At 42.5% G+C, this 17,041-nt stretch overlaps 1 protein-coding gene across 11 annotated transcripts in view; it reads right to left on the bottom strand.

Annotated features, from left to right (window-relative positions):
- The window catches only part of gatad2ab (GATA zinc finger domain containing 2Ab), a 146,196-nt gene that overhangs the window by 101,237 nt on the left and 27,918 nt on the right, over nt 1-17,041 (bottom strand). For 2 of the 11 annotated variants that reach the window (XM_087975934.1, XM_087975936.1), the window contains 2 exons: nt 4,066-4,159; nt 2,498-2,630 (listed from right to left, as the gene is read on the bottom strand). The exons of 7 other annotated variants lie outside the window; for them this stretch is intronic. The gene's annotated coding sequence lies outside the window, so the exon portion shown is untranslated. The remainder of the gene's footprint in view (nt 1-2,497; nt 2,631-4,065; nt 4,160-17,041) is intronic. 2 more of the 11 variants (XM_087975933.1, XM_087975935.1) reach the window with 1 other exon arrangement.

Here is a 17,041-nt window from a genome sequence, read left to right as displayed (position 1 = left end):
GCAGGGCAGTGATGAGACAAATGATAAGTCAACTGTGAAAGGTCAGAGGTAGAAAATATTTTGTAATTTGTAGGGCATGGGAGCAATAGTGGCTAGCTCTACCAAAGAGGCACAATGGACCAAATGGCCTCTTTGTTGTGCTGCATCATTCTACAATTCTAGACACAAACACTAACAGGAAGGATAATGACACTAGTGTTAATCACAAGCTGATGAGCAGCTTTGTTTTTTTAAAAAAATGCTGAGGCTGGGAAGGAACTCAATCCCGGCTGGTGGATGAGTGGAATTTTCCACCTCTGACTCATCCATAAGAAGAAAGCCATTTGGCCTCTCCTTCTCTACAGTCCCCTGTGTTTTTAATCACAGCTGTGGGATCAGGCTAGAGCAAATGATGACACAAGCACAGTATGTCGTGGAAGACACTCTCGTGCAATCCATTGAGGAAAAAAAACATTTTACAAACTGGAAAAATCTCTAGGCTTGGACTCCCCTCAGTGTTTTTAATCAGCATTGGAAAAGTGAATTGGAAGCAATCATTGGGGCAGTGGTATGAGTTCCAATCCCCAAAAAGCTTTGTAGGAGAGGTCAGATCAATACAGATCTCTTTTAAGCTCCCCTGACACTTCAGTCGGTTCATGCACCACCTGGTGTGGTACTCACACAGAGGGAAAGAATGATCAATGAAGTCTTTGGCAGTTGAGCATCAGCACTGTTAAATGTAAAGGATAGAACATAGAATAGGCCCTTCAGCCCACGATGTTGTGCCAAGCATTTATCTTAATCTAAGATCAACGTCACCTGCAAACCCCTTAAATTACTGCATCCATGTGTTTGTCCAACAGTCGCTTAAATGTCCCTAATGTCTCTGACCCTACTACCACCACTGTCAGTGCACCCATGCACCACCACTCTCTGCGTAAAGAGCCGACCTCTGACATCTCCCCTATACCTTCCTCCAATCACCTTAAAACTATGACCCCTCCTGACAGTCATTTCTGCCCTGGGGAATAGTCTCTAGCCATCTACCTATGCCCCTCATTATTTTGTACAGCCCTCTCAAGTCATCTCTCTTCCTTCTCTCCAGTGTGAAAAGCCTTAGCTCACTCAACCTCTCTTCATAAGACAAAAGTAAATGCAGAAGGAGGCGATTCAGCCTATAAGTCTATGTTGGTTCTTTCAAAGCAATCTGGTTGGTTCCACTAACCCGCTCTTTCTCCAAATCACAATTATCTTTCCTTCAAGTCTTTATCCAGTTCACCTTTGAAGAGTGCATGGAATCTGTATCGACCACAACAAGCAGTGTATTCCAAATTGTGATCAGATGCTGCACAAAACTCTTTCCTTATGCTACCCATTTCTTCCACCAGTCACTTTAAAATTGTGTCCCTTTGGTTATCTGCTTTTGAGACATTACAAACAGTTTATTTTCACATACTGTATCTTAACCCTTCTAGATTTTCATCTTGTTTTCGCCATTGGCTCCAGCAATCCATAGGAATTAGGTTAGTTAAATAGGACTGATATCAACCTATTGTCTGACTTTTTGCCTCACCTATGAGATTACATTGCTGGCAAATAGATTGATGCTTTCTTGAGAGAATCAACATTTTGGAATAAGACAAGCTTTTTTGCCCAGATTCACAAATTTACCACTGCATTTCAGAGGTGGTAAGAGGCAGTAAGTAGCTATTTGAACAGCCATACAAGCTATCTCAGGCAAGGTTCAGATAGGTGTACAGTGGAACCTCGATTATCCGAATACCAAACATCCGAAAATTGGATTATCCGAAGGAGATCTTGAGGTCCCATTAGAAACATTACATCAAATAAGCGTTTCTAACAGTGATCACATCTTTTGTTTACAGTGATTAAACAGGCACAGTCTTCAAATGACTGACCTCCTGCCCTTTCTCTCCCCACCCTTTCCCTGGTGTTCTACAGAGGAGTGTACCCTAAACTCTCACCCCTACCCCCTTCCCGAGACAATTTGACCAACATTGTCCTATACAGGGCAGAGGTAGAACCTGTCAAAAAGTCGCAGTAAAAAGTGTGTGAGTGTGTGCGCGCGCTGTTTGGAGACTTACCCCACAATGGTGGCGGCAGCAGCAATCTTATTGCTGGTGTCCAGTCTGGCTGCCCCGGTGAGGGGACGGGGTACAATGCTGGACGGGTTTCGGGGGGGTGTTGGGGGCCGGAAGATTGTGGTGGGTGGGGCCAGTGCTTGGGCCGGGGCCTTGCATGCTGTGCTGCTGCAGTCTCCTGAACAAGGCTCAGACTTTAAAAACTCCGAGCCTCAGAGGAAAGGCCTTTAATCGATTAACCAAATAATCGATTATCTGAACGAAACAGTGCACACCCATCACATTCGGATAATTGAGGTTCCCCTGTATTGTGTCAGTGGAATATAAGCCACCAAGAAAATTGATTAAAACAAAAATTTTGAAAAAGTTTTCTTAGCTTCAGAGCTTCTGCACTAAGAAGGGAAAGGTGAACTTACAGGCATGTACACAATGTTTCTGAAAAAGGTACCCACAAAAGTCAAATGACAGGCCCACCACAATGAAATGGCAAACTTTGACAAGGCACTGTTGTTGTATCTGTGGGAACTGCACTTTAGCACAATGCCGCACCTAAGGGAGAGCAAAACATATATTTCAGTTTCCCATCACTCGGATCCATTCTCCAGTCAGAAGATTTCCAAACATGGCAAGCTGTCAATTTTAGTCAGGACTGACTTTTAGCTCTTGCTAAAGGGAGGGGAAGTGGGAAGGGAGAGGAGGGAAAAAAATTCTGAGAGTTGTTATGGGGAGGTGGGCACATCAATTGCAAAGCCAAGGTTGTCTTTAAGTCCTCTCATTGCAAAAAGCAGCACCGTAAGAGTCAAATAAAACCAAAATGGTGCAAATCCTGATAAGACAGGTGTGGGTGATGAGGAGATAGATGAGGTGAGATATTTTCCTGGGAATTAGATTAGATTAGATTAGATTCCCTACAGTGTGAAAACAAACCCTTTGGCCCAACAAGTCCACACCGCCCCTACAAAAAGTAACCCACCCAAACCCCTTTCCCTCTGACTAGTGCACCTAACACTCTGGACAATTCACCTGGCTTGCACATCTTTGGACTGTGGGAGGAAACCAGAGCACCCGGAGGAAACCCACGCAGACACGGGGAGAATTTCCAAACTCCACACACACAGTTGCCAGAGGTTGGAATCGAACCTGGGATCCTGGTGCTGTGAGGCAGCAGTGCTAACTGCTCAGCCACCATGCCACCCCATAAGTGAGCAATTTAAAACGTCCAGTACTGAGCTCTACCCATAAGAATTCACTATGTGCAAAATGTTTTGGACTGAAACCTATTATAATAGAACTGACACACAGAAAGCTAAGTTGCTCAGAAGCAGACATTGAAGGCAGTTTGACAGACTGTACGCTTCAGTTAGGCCTCAAGGATGTGGAAATTAATTGAAATCACATTTTTTGCCTATGTACATTTAAAAATGTTAGCTTAATTTTTTAATTGGCGATCATCGAACTAAAAAAGAACAACTCTCAAGGGTTCACATTTCCCAAGAAAATGTTTTGCATTAAAACTTTGGCCAATGTAATCATCATGCTATCCGACATTGATGAGAACCATCACCCTGTGATCTATTCAGGTTAACAATAAGTTTAATTAGCCTTTCCTGAAGGCTGATTCATGCAGAGATTGAATTTCCCTTAGCACACACTTTTCCAAGGGGAGCCTAGACAAAGAAGTGCTGGCAGGCTATTTGCCTACAGAAAGCATCACAGTCAAGAGAGACCAAGGCCTCACCTGGAATTCCTGGGATGCAGAAGAGAAACAGGATTTTATCAGGAGTTTCACATCTTTAAAGATGGAGGCCCAAACCACACAATCACACCTTGGGGACAGTGTGCAAATAGGTGACGAAAAAGTCAGCACCCTGAACAAAATAAAGTGTTCTGCCATGTGCTCTCACATCTTGCAAAATTCAACTCAGGTTAAATCTACAGAGCAGACAATATACAAATATAATTACTATAGGGGGAAAAAAGTTACCTGTACTATAGGGTGACTTGAGATTCATCTGTTGGAGATGTAGCCTTTTACAGCCAGAGAACAACGTTTGAAATAGCTCTCCATGTAGTTAGTTCTATGAAAGAAAAGCATGAAAACCAACCTAAACAACTCACGTTTCATACAATCTGAGGGGACAGACCTAAATTACTAGCTAGTCACAAAAGGACTGTAAGCCTTTTTTTTAAAAATTCACTTTAGTGGGGTGTGGGCATCGCTGTTTGGCCAGCATTTATTGCCCCACCTGCCTTCTTGAACTGCTGCAGTCCACTTGCTGTGGGTTGACCCACAATGCCATTAGGGATGGAATTCCAAGATTCCCAATGACAGTTAAGGGACCGCAATATATTTCCAAGTCAGGATGGTGAGTGGCTTGGAGGCGTTGGTGTTCCCATGTATCTGCTGCCCTGGTCCTTCTAGATGCAAGTGATCATGGGTTTGAGGATCTTTGGTGCATTTCTACAGTGCATCAGGTATATAGTACACACTGCTGCTACTGAGCATCGGTGGAGGAGGGAGTGGATGTGATGCCAATCAAGTGGGCTGCTTTGTCCCTAATGGTGTCAAGCTTCTTGAGTGTTATTGGGTTGCACTCATCCAGGCAAGTGGGGAGTATTCCATCACACTCTTGACTTGTGCCTTATGATTTCAGTGGACATGATTTCGGCGGACATGATTTCGGCAGTCAAGTGGTGATAGCGAGTTTTGATAAGATTTGCAGCTCAGATTGAGGTTCTGGATATAATTTTTATCATGGAGCTGGAAGGTTCATTTTCAGACATTCTGTTACCATTCTAGGAACAACACATCCATCCTAGAACAAGCCAAACAGAGACATGCACGAGAATTCCTAGAAGCATGGCATTCCAACCGGAACTCTATCAACAAACACATCGACGTGGGCCCCATTTACCACCCTCTGAGGAAAAAGAACAGGAAATGACATCACCAAGCCAAGGAAACCGAAACACACAAATAGAAAGTGGGTCATAACACCCATACTTCAACGAACGCTCACTGATTTGACCTAGTATGGTGACAAAACATACGAAAACGAATCTTCCAGCTCAGCGAGCAAACTTACATCTAGTCAAGAGGTGAGTTATTGCTGTTGTATTCCTACCCTCTCACCTGCAGTTCTAGCCATTGCATTTACGTGGGGAGTCCAGTTTCTAATCAATGATAACTCCCAGGATGTTGATATTGGGGGATTCAGTGATGGTAACACCATTGAATGTCAAGGGCCAATATTGTATTGTCTCATTGGTAATGGGCATAAGACTAGCATTTGTGTGGTGCAAATGGTTACTTGCTACTTTTCAGCCCAAACCTGGATATTGTCTGGATCTTATTGCATTTGGACACAGACTGCTTCAGTACCTGAGTCTTCACAAATGGTGCTGAACATTGTGCAATCATCGGCGAACCTCCTCACTTCTGACCTTATGATGGAGGGAAGGTCATTGATGAAGCAGTTGAAGATGTTTGGGCCTAGGATACTACCCTGAGGAACTCCTGCAGAGATGTCCTAGAACTGGGATGACTGACAAACAACCATGGCCATCTTCCCATGTATCAGGTATGACTCAAACCACCAGAGAGTTTGACCCCTGATACCCATTGATTTCAGTTTTGCTTGGGCTCCTTGATGCTACACTCGGTCGAATGCAGCTTTGATGTCAAAGGCTTTCACTTTCACCTCATCTTTGGAATTCAGCTCTTTTGTCCATGTTGAACCAAGGCTAATGAGGTCAGGAGCTGAGTGGCCCTGGAGGAACCCAAACTGGGCGTCAACGAGCAGATGTTGCTTGATAGCATTGTTGATAATACCTTCAATGTACAGGACATTGGTTAGGCCACTGTTGGAATATTGCGTGCAATTCTGATCTCCTTCATATCGGAAAGATGTTGTGAAACTTGAAAGGGTTCAGAAAAGATTTACAAATATGTTGCCAGGGTTGGAGGACCTGAGCTACAGGGAGAGGCTGAACAGGCTGGGGCTATTTTCCCTGGAGCGTTGGAGGCTGAGGGGTGACCTTATAGAGGTTTACAAAATTATGAGGGGCATGGATAGGATAAATAGGCAAGGTCTCTTCCCTGGGGTTGGGGAGTCCAGAACTAGAGGTCATAGGTTTAGAGTGAGAGGGGAAAGATATGAAAGAGACCCAAGGGGCAACGTTTTCACACAGAGGGTGGTACATGTATGGAATGAGCTGCCAGAGGATGTAGTGGAGGCTGGTACAATTGCAACATTTAAGAGGCATTTAGAGGGGTATATGAATAGGAAGGGTTTGGAGGGATATGGGCCGGGCGCTGGCAGGTGGGACTAGATTGGGTTGGGATATCTGGTCGGCATGGACGGGTTGGACTGAAGGGTCTGTTTCCATGCTGTACATCTCTATGACTCTACTGATGATTGAGAGTAGGCTGATGGGACGGTAATTGGCTGGGTTGGATTTGTCCTGCTTTTTGTGTACAGAAGGTATCTGGGCAATTTCCCACATTGTCAGGTGGATGCCAGTGCTACAACTGTACTGGAACAACTTGGCTTGGGGAGCGGCAAGTTCTGGAGCACAAGTCTCTAGTACTATTGCTGGAATGTTGTCAGGACCTGTAGCCTTTGCAATATCCAGAGCCTCGAACTGTTTCTTGATATCACATGGAGTAAATCAAATTGGCTGAATACAGGTATCTGTAATGCTGGGGACAACTCGAGGAGGCTGAGATGGATCATTCACTTGGCACTCCTGGTTCAAGATTGCTGCGAAAGCTTCAGCCTTTTCTTTTATACTGATGTGCTCGGCTATTCCATCATTGAGGTTGGAGATATTTGTGGAGCCTCCCCCTCCCATGAATTGTTTGGTTATGTACCTCCAATCATGCTGGATGTGGTAGGACTGCAGAGCTTAGATTTGATCCATTGGTTGTGGGATTGCTTAGCACTTACTGCTAATGCTGTAAGGCACATAAGTAGCCCTGTTTGGTGGCTTCACCGGGTTGACACCTCATCTTCAGGTGCGCCTGGTGCTGCTCCTGCCATGCCCTCCTGTACTCTCAATTGAACCAGAGTTGATTCTCTGGCTTGATGGTAATGGTTGAGTGGGGGATATGTAGGGCCACGAGGTTACAGGTTGTGGAGTACAATTCTGCAGTTAATGGTCCAAAGCACCTCATGGATGTCCAGTCTTGAGTTGCTAGATCTGTTCGAAATCTGTCCCATTTAGCATGGTGATAGAGCCACACAACGCAATGGAGGGTATTCTTCATGTGAAGGCAGGATTTTGTTTCCACAAGGACTGTGTGGTGGTCGCTCTTACCGATACTGTTATGGACAGATGCATCTGCAGCTGGTAGATTCGTAAGGATGAGGTCAGTATGTTTTGCCCTCTTATTCGTTCCCTCACCACCGCTGCAGATCCAGTCTAGCAGCTATGCCCTTTCGGACCTGACCAGCTCGATCAGTGGTGCTGCTGTTGAGCCACTCTTGATGATGAACGTTGAAAGTACAGTTTGTGCCTGATAAAGGGCTTATGCCCGAAACGTCGATTCTCTTGCTCCTCGGATGCTGCCTGACCTGCTGTGCTTTTCCAGCATCATACTCTTGACTCTGATCTCCAGCATCTGCAGTCCTCACTTTCTACACAGTTTGTGCCCTTGCCAGCCTCAGTGCTTTTTCCAAGTGTTGTTCAACAAGGAGGAGTACCGATTCATCAGCTGAGGGAGGCTGGTATATGTTAATCAGCAGGTTTCCTTGCTCATGTTTAACCTGAAATCACGAGACTTCATGGGGTCCATAGTCGATGTTGAGGTCTCCCACAGCAACTCCGTAATTTCCTGATGGGAAGATGGCTTCCACGTCAACATAGCATCCTTGCTCTTAGACTGTCTTGGTTTTGAAATTTCAGACCAAAGGAAACAAGTCGAAACAGATAAAAGGTCTGTATTGAAAATGCTAACCAGGTCCTTTCAATTAATCTGCTTTACAAACAAGCCACTTCACAAAATCAAGATCTCATCTGCCCTCGAGTGGCTAGAAACTATCCCTCAGCATTAGTCTGAAGAGTACAGTCAATATTTATGACTCAACCAGCATTATTAAAACAACAGATTACCTGGTTATTAACAAATTTGTGGTTCCTTGCTGCGAACAAGTTAGCTGTTGCATTTCTTATGTTAGGGCAGGAATACACATCAGTAAACAAACTTCATTGGTTGTGAAAGGTGCTATCCAAATGCAATTACAGTAATTCAAAAGCTTGGGTAAATTCAATTCTGCTGTTCATTAAATTATGTGGCATGCTGTATGGGAATAGGAAATATTCACTTTACCACTACAATCTTCTCTCAAGGATACTTCTTATTACTGGAGCAGAACCTCATAGCTATCAGATGTCTTACAGTATGGCACTCAGTTGTTCCAGGCATTGATACTAAATGCAGGCATGACAGTTAATCATGGTAACATAGGGATAAGTCCATGCTGATTCAATATCTGCATCATCCTGGTTCATTAGTAGGAACTACCACACAACATCAAGCCTGCAAACACTGGTGAATGCTCTCTCAAAACCCAAGGCACTCACAAAACATTGTGATTAATAGAAGCATGGTCTATTTCTCCTCCACCTGACACTAGATAATTCAGCAACATTGAACCTAGGATGGTACGGTCAAATGTGAATTTTTCATGATGGTCATAAGCAAATACACTTTTCTTCCTTAGCCAGTGCCTCAGGGTCAATCATACCTTACTTTCTCCATGATTCCATGAGTCCAGAGATGGCTGATAAGCACAATGCAGAATCTGCCACATGTGGGGTAGATTGTGCTTGAAGGGTCAAGCAGGCGAAACACCTGGAGATTAATGCACACACTCTAGTACCTTGGTTTCATGCTCCTGATATAGTCTTGCATTTTCCTTAGTAAAATCACCTCCATTTTATTTTTCCACAAGCCAGGGATTTCCACAACTGATTCACATCTGAGGACATCCCTAAAGTGTTTCTGCTTTCTTCCAGAGAGACTCACAGCAAGTTCAGCCCAAGGCAGTTGCTTCAGGGCAAGTGGAGGTTTGGAGTGTTGTAACAGCATCACCCCATATAGATCCAGAAAGTTTGGTTAGTAGTTTATTACTAGTTTGATTTTTTTGGCTGCAGTTTCCCTCTGACGTTCCTGGAAGGATGACAATGTAATTACAGTAACTTTCAAGTATATTGGACTGGGATCATACTTGAGTTTCTGTCCATCCATGTAGATTTATGCTTTTTTTTTGGCACTGGCATTGTGGAGGTGGAACATACTAGATACTAGATCAGACGGATTCAGAGCAAGATATATTTGTGATGCACTCATCCATCAACATTGTTAAGGATCCGGTGCATGGGTGTAAAAGGATGGAGTTTGAAGGGCACAACAGATTGCATCAGAACTTAAGGACTTGAGAGATGCGACTGTTGGCTGGTCATTTGTGTATATAATATATGGTGTTGAGGCTAGAACTGAGACTTGTGGTAGTTTGTTGGCTAGTCTTCCCATGTTCTTCTCCCTTATCCAAGATGGATTCAAAGTCATCTGTTGTGAAGGAGTGTTTCAACAACTGTCCCAACCCAGACTGGAAGAAATTTGGACATACACTGTCAGGAACAAGTTCATTATTACAAACCCCACCACCTGTCGAATGTTGGCCTTTGAACAACCACAGTGAGAACGCTCCTTACTAAACCTGTTCAGGACAAGTTAGGGTTACTGTACAACGCCAGCTGATGGGACCTCCCTTGTACACATGTAGAGAAGATCAAACAATGCTGCATATTATCGATATGGGGACAAATAAGCTTAAAGGCCAAATGAGGATGTTATTGCTAGTCTCTAGAGAGTTCAATTTGCTCAATAAACCAAATAATCAAAGAAAGAAAGATGTGGTCTGAACCACTGAGACTAAGTAGTTCTAAGATTAATTCCAAATCTCTTCTGAGACAATGGATTAACCCTGGGCTAGCAAATTAAAAAAAGAAATGAGCCATTAAGTTCCTGATTACTCTCCAGTGATTCTCACTAGAAAAGCTACTTATCATTGGTTAAGAACAAGGTTTAATAGGCAGTTCTGAGCTCAAGGAATGGCCACTTAGGCATGGCATCAAGACATCAAAATTTGGACTAAAAAATCAAAAGCTAGTATCTTCTGGAATAATGCGGACAAAATGGTGGCATAAAGAGCATTTAGCAGCTGAGGTGACACATTCCCCGATTTCCTCTTCTCCTGCTGGGTTACATTGCGGGCACTATTTCACATCATGCATCAGTTTAACAAATAGTCTAAAGCCTAAAAGCTGTTAGTGAACCAAGACGAATACCTTTCAGATCTTTTACATGTTAAAACCTTGATATAAATCAGCACAAGTCTTAGGCACACCAAGAGTCACCTATCACTTATATCTTCTTATTTTAACATTGCTTCTCAGCACTATTACAATCAAAAGATTCCTAAAATTCAGCTGCATGGATTGAAGGTCTGAATAGATTTCTCTCAGAGAACAAACTAGAAGACGATTAAATAAAGAACTGTGGATTCTGAAAATCTGAAACAAATTAAAACAAATTGCTGGAGAAACTCAGCAGGTCTGCAGAGAAAACATAGCTAAAATTTTGAATCCAGTAACCCTTCTTCAGACTGTATGAAGTTATGCAACATATATAATATATACATTCTATGTTAAATCATACCTAAAATACTAAGAGAAATTCTGAACAGCACATTTTATGAAGGGCTCATTGGTGCTGCACAGAGGAAGTTCACCAGAGTGGTATCTGGACTTAAGGGTTAAATAACAAGGAGAAATTACAAAATAGAACCAAAGTTGTATTCCCTGGAATTTAGAAGGGGAAGCCTGACCTGATCAGTTTCAGAGATATTAAGAGGAACTGAAATGATAGAATCATGTCTGCTGGTTGCAAAGTCAAGGGCTGGGGGTGTAATCTAAAATTAGGGCCAAGATTTTCAGGAGTGAAACTAACAAATACTTTTACACACAAAGGGTGTTTAAACTTCGCCATGTTCTTCAGCAAACAGCAAAGTAATTTTTTGACTAACAAGCAAAGTATTGAGGGATAAAGGACAATGGAAGAATATGGAGTTGGTTTAGAGATTAATATGGTGGAGCAGGCTCAAGTGGTTTTATGGCCCCCATCTGTTGTGACATAGTTCAGTTTGGGGAACTTTCATATTTGTACAATAGTGCCTTTTCTTCTTGGAAGCAAACTTCTAAATGAAACTGTTAGGTGTTCTACAAATAAAACATGGCAACAATTTTGTCAGTTGGTGTACAAACATATCCTCTGTGTTACAGGATGCGTTTGTATCCCAACTCTCAAAAATGCAAGCAACACATTTACAAAGAAGTGTTTTGAAATTGGAAATCAGAGTTGCTGCAAGGAAAGGGAAAAGGGGGGGGGGGGGGGGGGTAAGAGAAAGAGAAAGGGGGAGAGAGATTTGCCTAATTGTTGAATGTCTGTCCCTTCCTATCCAGCATTCTCTTCCATGTCCAAACAGGAGGAGCACTGATTGATGTTCACATCTCCACAAAATGCTACACTGCTTTTAGCATTTCTTTCAAAGGGTGGGGGTTTGCAGATATGTTAGCTGGGATTGAAACCAAGTCTGTGTGGGGAGCAAATAAAAGACACTACTGCATAACTTACTCTCACGTAAATCATTGGCATCAAGCCAATCAATTTTAAACTTTAATGCTGCAGGATTCAGAGAATGAGATTGAACAGTATCTGTCTTTGGGCTATCTTACTTTTGCTAATATCATTCAAATTTTTGTTTTTAAAAACAACACTAGTTATTACCCAAGACAGACAATTAGGAGGCCTGACATGGCTGCTGCCTCCATTTTGTCTTTCCACCTCATCTGTACCAACAGCATAGTGACAGGCAGTTCAATGTCACATTTGTTTCCAATGTTAACAACAGTTCAAACTACAAAAAAACAAGCTAAATTCTGGAAGCTGAAGTCTCACCAAATTTCAACTGAACAGCAAGACAAATTGTCCATCTGTTCTCAGGTACACACATATAGGAAAAGCAAACAATAATTAGCAAACAACTTTTAAAAAAAAACACAATATTGGAAAATATATGATCTAAGAAGTTGCAGCAAAAGAGGTTACTCAACATGTCAGGCATTTATTTTAAGCTTTTCAATCCTATTTCTCTACTTTTCTGTCGAGACTTTTAGAGCCTTGACACCTCAAAGAAATTAAGCGAAATAACAAGCTTGGAAACAGGAATGAAATAGTGATTAGATAACTCCAACTTAGCATTCAGAAATACATTGATTGTAGGAGGAGGAGGCCTCAAAGAAATGAGTTCCACAGCTTTGAAGCCACAGGAAACGTGAAAGACAATATTACCAACAATACAGCATTCTCTCGGTACTCCACTACAGAGTCAGTCAACTTCAAAGAACAAAGAATAATACAGCACAGGAACAGGCCTTCAGCCCTCCAAGCCTGTGCCTGCACATTTTGCCCTTCCATATTAAAACTGTCTTCACTTACAGGATCTATATCTCTCTATTCCCTTCCCAGTCATGTATTTGTCCAGGTGCTTCTTGGAAGCTGCTATTGTGTCTGCTTCCATCACCTCCAACTCTGGCAGTTCCTGGCACTCACCATCCTGTGTGTGAAAAACTTGCCACTGCTTTGCACCTTGAACCTGTGTCCCCTAGAAATCGAAGCCTCCACCCTGGGAAAAAGCCTCATACGTTCCACTCTCTCAATGCCATTCACAATCTTCTAAACTTCTATCAGGTCGCCCCTCAACCTCCTGCGTTCCAGAGAAAACAAATGTCTATCCAACCTTTCTTCATAGCTAAAATCCCCCATACTAGCCAAGATCCTGGTAAAAATTTTCTGTACCCTCTCCAAAGCATCCACATCCTTTTGCTAGTGTGGTGGCCAGAACTGTACGCTATATTCCAAGTGTGGCCTCATGAAAGTTCTATAAAGCTGCAGCATAACTGGTCTATCCTTATACTCAATGCCCCTTCCAATGAAGGCAAGCAAGCCAAAGGCTTTTGTTTTTTACTACCTTATCGACCTGCACTGCCACCTTCAGTAATCTGTGCATTTAAATGCCTCTGCATTACAATACTCCTAAGGGTTCTGCCATTCACTGTATAATTTCCACCTGTACTTGACCTTCCAAAATGCATCACCTCACATTTGTCCAGATTAAGCTCCATTTGCCATTTTTCTGCCCATGTCTCCGACTGATCTATACCCTGCGGTATCCTCTGATAATCCTCCTCACTTACTAATTAGACCACCTACATTTCCCTCCAAATCATTTAAGGGCATAAATCATGAACAGAGGTCACAGCACTGATCCCTGTGTAACATCACTCGTCAAACCCTCCAATTCTTCCACCGCTATCCTCTGTCTCCTATGACTAAGCCGGTTCTGTTTCCATCTTGCCAGCTTACCCGATACTATGTGACTTTACCTTTTGTACCAGTCTGCCATGTGGAACCTTGTCAAAGGCTTTATGAAGTCCATGCAGACACTATCAATCACTTTCCCCTCAATCATCTTTATCAGCTCCTCAAAAAAAACTTATCAAGTTAGTAAGACATGACCTCCCTTGCACAAAACCATGCAGTCTATCGCTAATAATTGATTTGGAGGAGCCAGTGTTGGACTGGGGTGGACAAAGTTAAAAATCACGCAACACCAGGTTATAGTCCAACAGGTTTATTTGGAAGCACTAGCTTTTGAAGTGCTACTTCTTCATCAGGTGGTTGTGAAGCAGGACCATAAGAGACAGAATTTATAGTAAACAAAAAGTGTCATGCACCTGAAATGATATATTGAACAAAACTAGATTGTTAAGTCTTTCATCTTTTAGAATGGGTTTGCTGATTTTAGTTCTTTAATATGTAAATCCCAAAACATTTAAGTCACATTCTCCAGATAATTTAAGCTTTTATAACAAAAGGTGACATCTCAGCTCAGACAATGCCTTAAAGGTGTGAGGTTAGAGTCTGTCTATATCCTGTTCTTGAGTCAGACTGGTTCTATTTACAAAGTATTACATGGATTGACTGCCTACAGGTTCTGCATTTTTTGTGCAAAGTAGAATGTATCTGCAAACATAATTCTGCAAATGCAAATACAAATTCACCCCATAAAATTGTGTGCGCGCATGTGCAGGAGAGAGAGAGAGAGAGAGACAGAGTGAGTGTGTGCACATGAGTGTGTATATTCAGCAGTCAGGGACATTTGACCTTGGATCATTGGGTGACCATCCGCCAAGATGGACTTCAGGACAGGCAACAACACAAAGTGGCCGAGCAGAGGCTCATAGTCAAGTTTGGCCTCAAATGGGACCTTGGGTTCATGTCACACTACATGTGACCCCACTGCACTATACACACTCTCTCTCTCTCTCTCACACTCACACACACACAAACTCATGCAGACCTTCTGTCATACACAAGCGCTCTCTCATACGCACTCACATACATTCCCCTTTCACAGGGTTATATCCCATCACACACGCTTTACCAAGCTTGCACACATGCAAACACACATGCACCTGAAGAAGAAACAGTGCTTCGAAAGCTAGTGCTTCCAAATAAACCTGTTAGACTTTAACCTGGTGTTGTGAGATTTTTAACTTTATCGCTACTAAGTATATTTGCTTCTAAATGCATATCAATCTTGGTCCTGAGAATCTTTTTCAGTAATTTCCCCACCACCGTGAGGCTCACAGGCCTGTAATTTCCAGGATCATCCATGTTACCCTTCTTAAACAATGGACAAAATGGTTATTCTCCTGTCCTCTGGGACCTCAACTGTAGCCAGAGGATACAAAGATCATATTCTTCCACACATTGCCATATAATCTGGCTGACATGGTACACACCAATAGACAGATCTCAAGTCTCCACAATGTGTTCAGCAGGATTTCTCAAATTACTAAATAATCACCATAACAGCAAGGATATCAAATTCGATCAGAGATCCATGCTGTTAGCTTTCAGACAGTAGTGTTGGGATGCTAAAATCACATCAGCATTCTTAACTAGTTAAAATGTAATACCATGACCACACTGGAAAGCAAGTCTGTACAAGTAATGGGAAAGGACATGATCAGACGCTTTGTGATTCCTCTTGTGGTTAAATGGTATTACAGCATTCAGAGTCTGAGTTTGCAGGCACTGAACATCCATTTGGACGAGATATCATTTAAAACAAAGCTTAGTACAAGGCAATACTTTCAGAAAGATGAAGGTAATTGAGAAAGAGAGGGTGACGTTTAAAAAAAGGAGAAATAATCAATCACTGGGACGTTTTGGAAGAAGTGGAAGGGACAGAAGGATTAGAAAAAAATATGGAAGAGATATGTTTAGTAAGAATTAGATTGCCATCTGACTTAATGATAAAGTCTATGTTAAGTCAGTCTGGTCAATATTCAAGAAAAGTTTTTATAAACCTTTAGGAAAAGATGAAAATGTGAATGGAATGGAGGTGGAAGGTAATGTGAGAGAGATACTCATTGAAAAATGTTTACGTACACTTTTAAGATTTTCATTCTCAATTCCAAATATCCACAACAAGCAACTAAAAATAATAGTTTAGATCAGAGTGGTGCTGGAAAAGCACAGCAGGTCAGGCAGCATCGGAGGAGCAGTACAATCGACGTTTCGGGCAAAAGCCCTTCATCAGGAATAGAGGCAGGAAGCCTCCAGGGTGGAGAGCTTTCACCCTGGAGGCTTCCTGCCTCTATTCCTGATGAAGAGCTTTTGCCCGAAACGTCGATTGTCCTGCTCCTCTGATGCTGCCTGACCTGCTGTGCTTTTCCAGCACCACTCTGATCTAAACCCCGATTTCCAGCATCTGCAGTCTCACTTTTGCCTGCTAAAAATAATAGCTTAGTCAAATTTTAAATTTATTTATTTTCCAATTGAGTGGTGCATAATCACATACTGATCACGCTGACCCACATATACATGTCCAATACCATGAACTTGAGGTTGGAGAGCACTGGTGACAGGAGTTTGCTCATTTGTGCAATATTGCTGAAGGTTTTAAGGCTTGTAATACAAAACATGAGAGTTAGAAGAAAAAGCACAGCAGACATAAATTCAGGCAAAGGAAGGCGACAGGCAGCTATTTCAGTATAAAGTGCAACTGTTTTGCAGGCTTCAAGAAAGAGCTGCCTATGAGGAAAGGAAGCAGCTGATCGTCAGTGCACCACCAGGACTTCTACCTACGCAATACAATGCAGCTAGAAAGTGTGGCTGAAGGGAAGGTTCTGTCAGGTCAGCTCAGAGAGAAGAACACTTCACAACTGCAAAGTAGAAAGCAGCAACAGAATGTAACATGACCACCATCACTGCCATTCCACAAGGAAAGAAAATGCATATCTTTAGTGTCTTTCACAACTGCAAGGCATCTAGGCCCTTTATAGCCAATAAAGTGTTGTGACCGTTGCAACATTTGGAATGTATGAGAACTTGTAAATGTAGGAAAAGGTAACAGTCAATTTACACACAGCAAGTTCCCGCAGCCTACACACCGTCCTAATTTGGAACCACATCACCACTTCTTCACTGTTGCTGGGTCAATATCCTGGAGCTCCCTTCCTAATATCACTGTGGATGTACCCAAGTCACACAAGAGTTACAGAGAGTTTTACAGCATGAGAATCACCCCTTCAGCCTATCGTGTTCACACCAGTTTTCAAGCATCCATCTTACTCTTGATCCCATTGTCCACCATTTGACCTATAGCCAAGTGTATGGTATTTCAAGTCCTCATTGAAATACTTCTTAAATGTTGTGAGGGTTCCCACCTCTACCATCCTTTCAGGCACTGAGTTCCAGATACTCACCACCTTCTGGGTGAAAAAAGTTTTCCTCAAATTCCCTTTAATTAGGGGAAAGGTTC

This window comes from Chiloscyllium plagiosum, unplaced genomic scaffold (genome assembly GCF_037043375.1).
Source record: "Chiloscyllium plagiosum isolate Xiang-an unplaced genomic scaffold, Cpla_swu_hap1 HiC_scaffold_28, whole genome shotgun sequence".
NCBI classification, from domain to species: domain Eukaryota; kingdom Metazoa; phylum Chordata; class Chondrichthyes; order Orectolobiformes; family Hemiscylliidae; genus Chiloscyllium; species Chiloscyllium plagiosum.
This window is presented reverse-complemented; position numbering and strand designations above follow the sequence as displayed.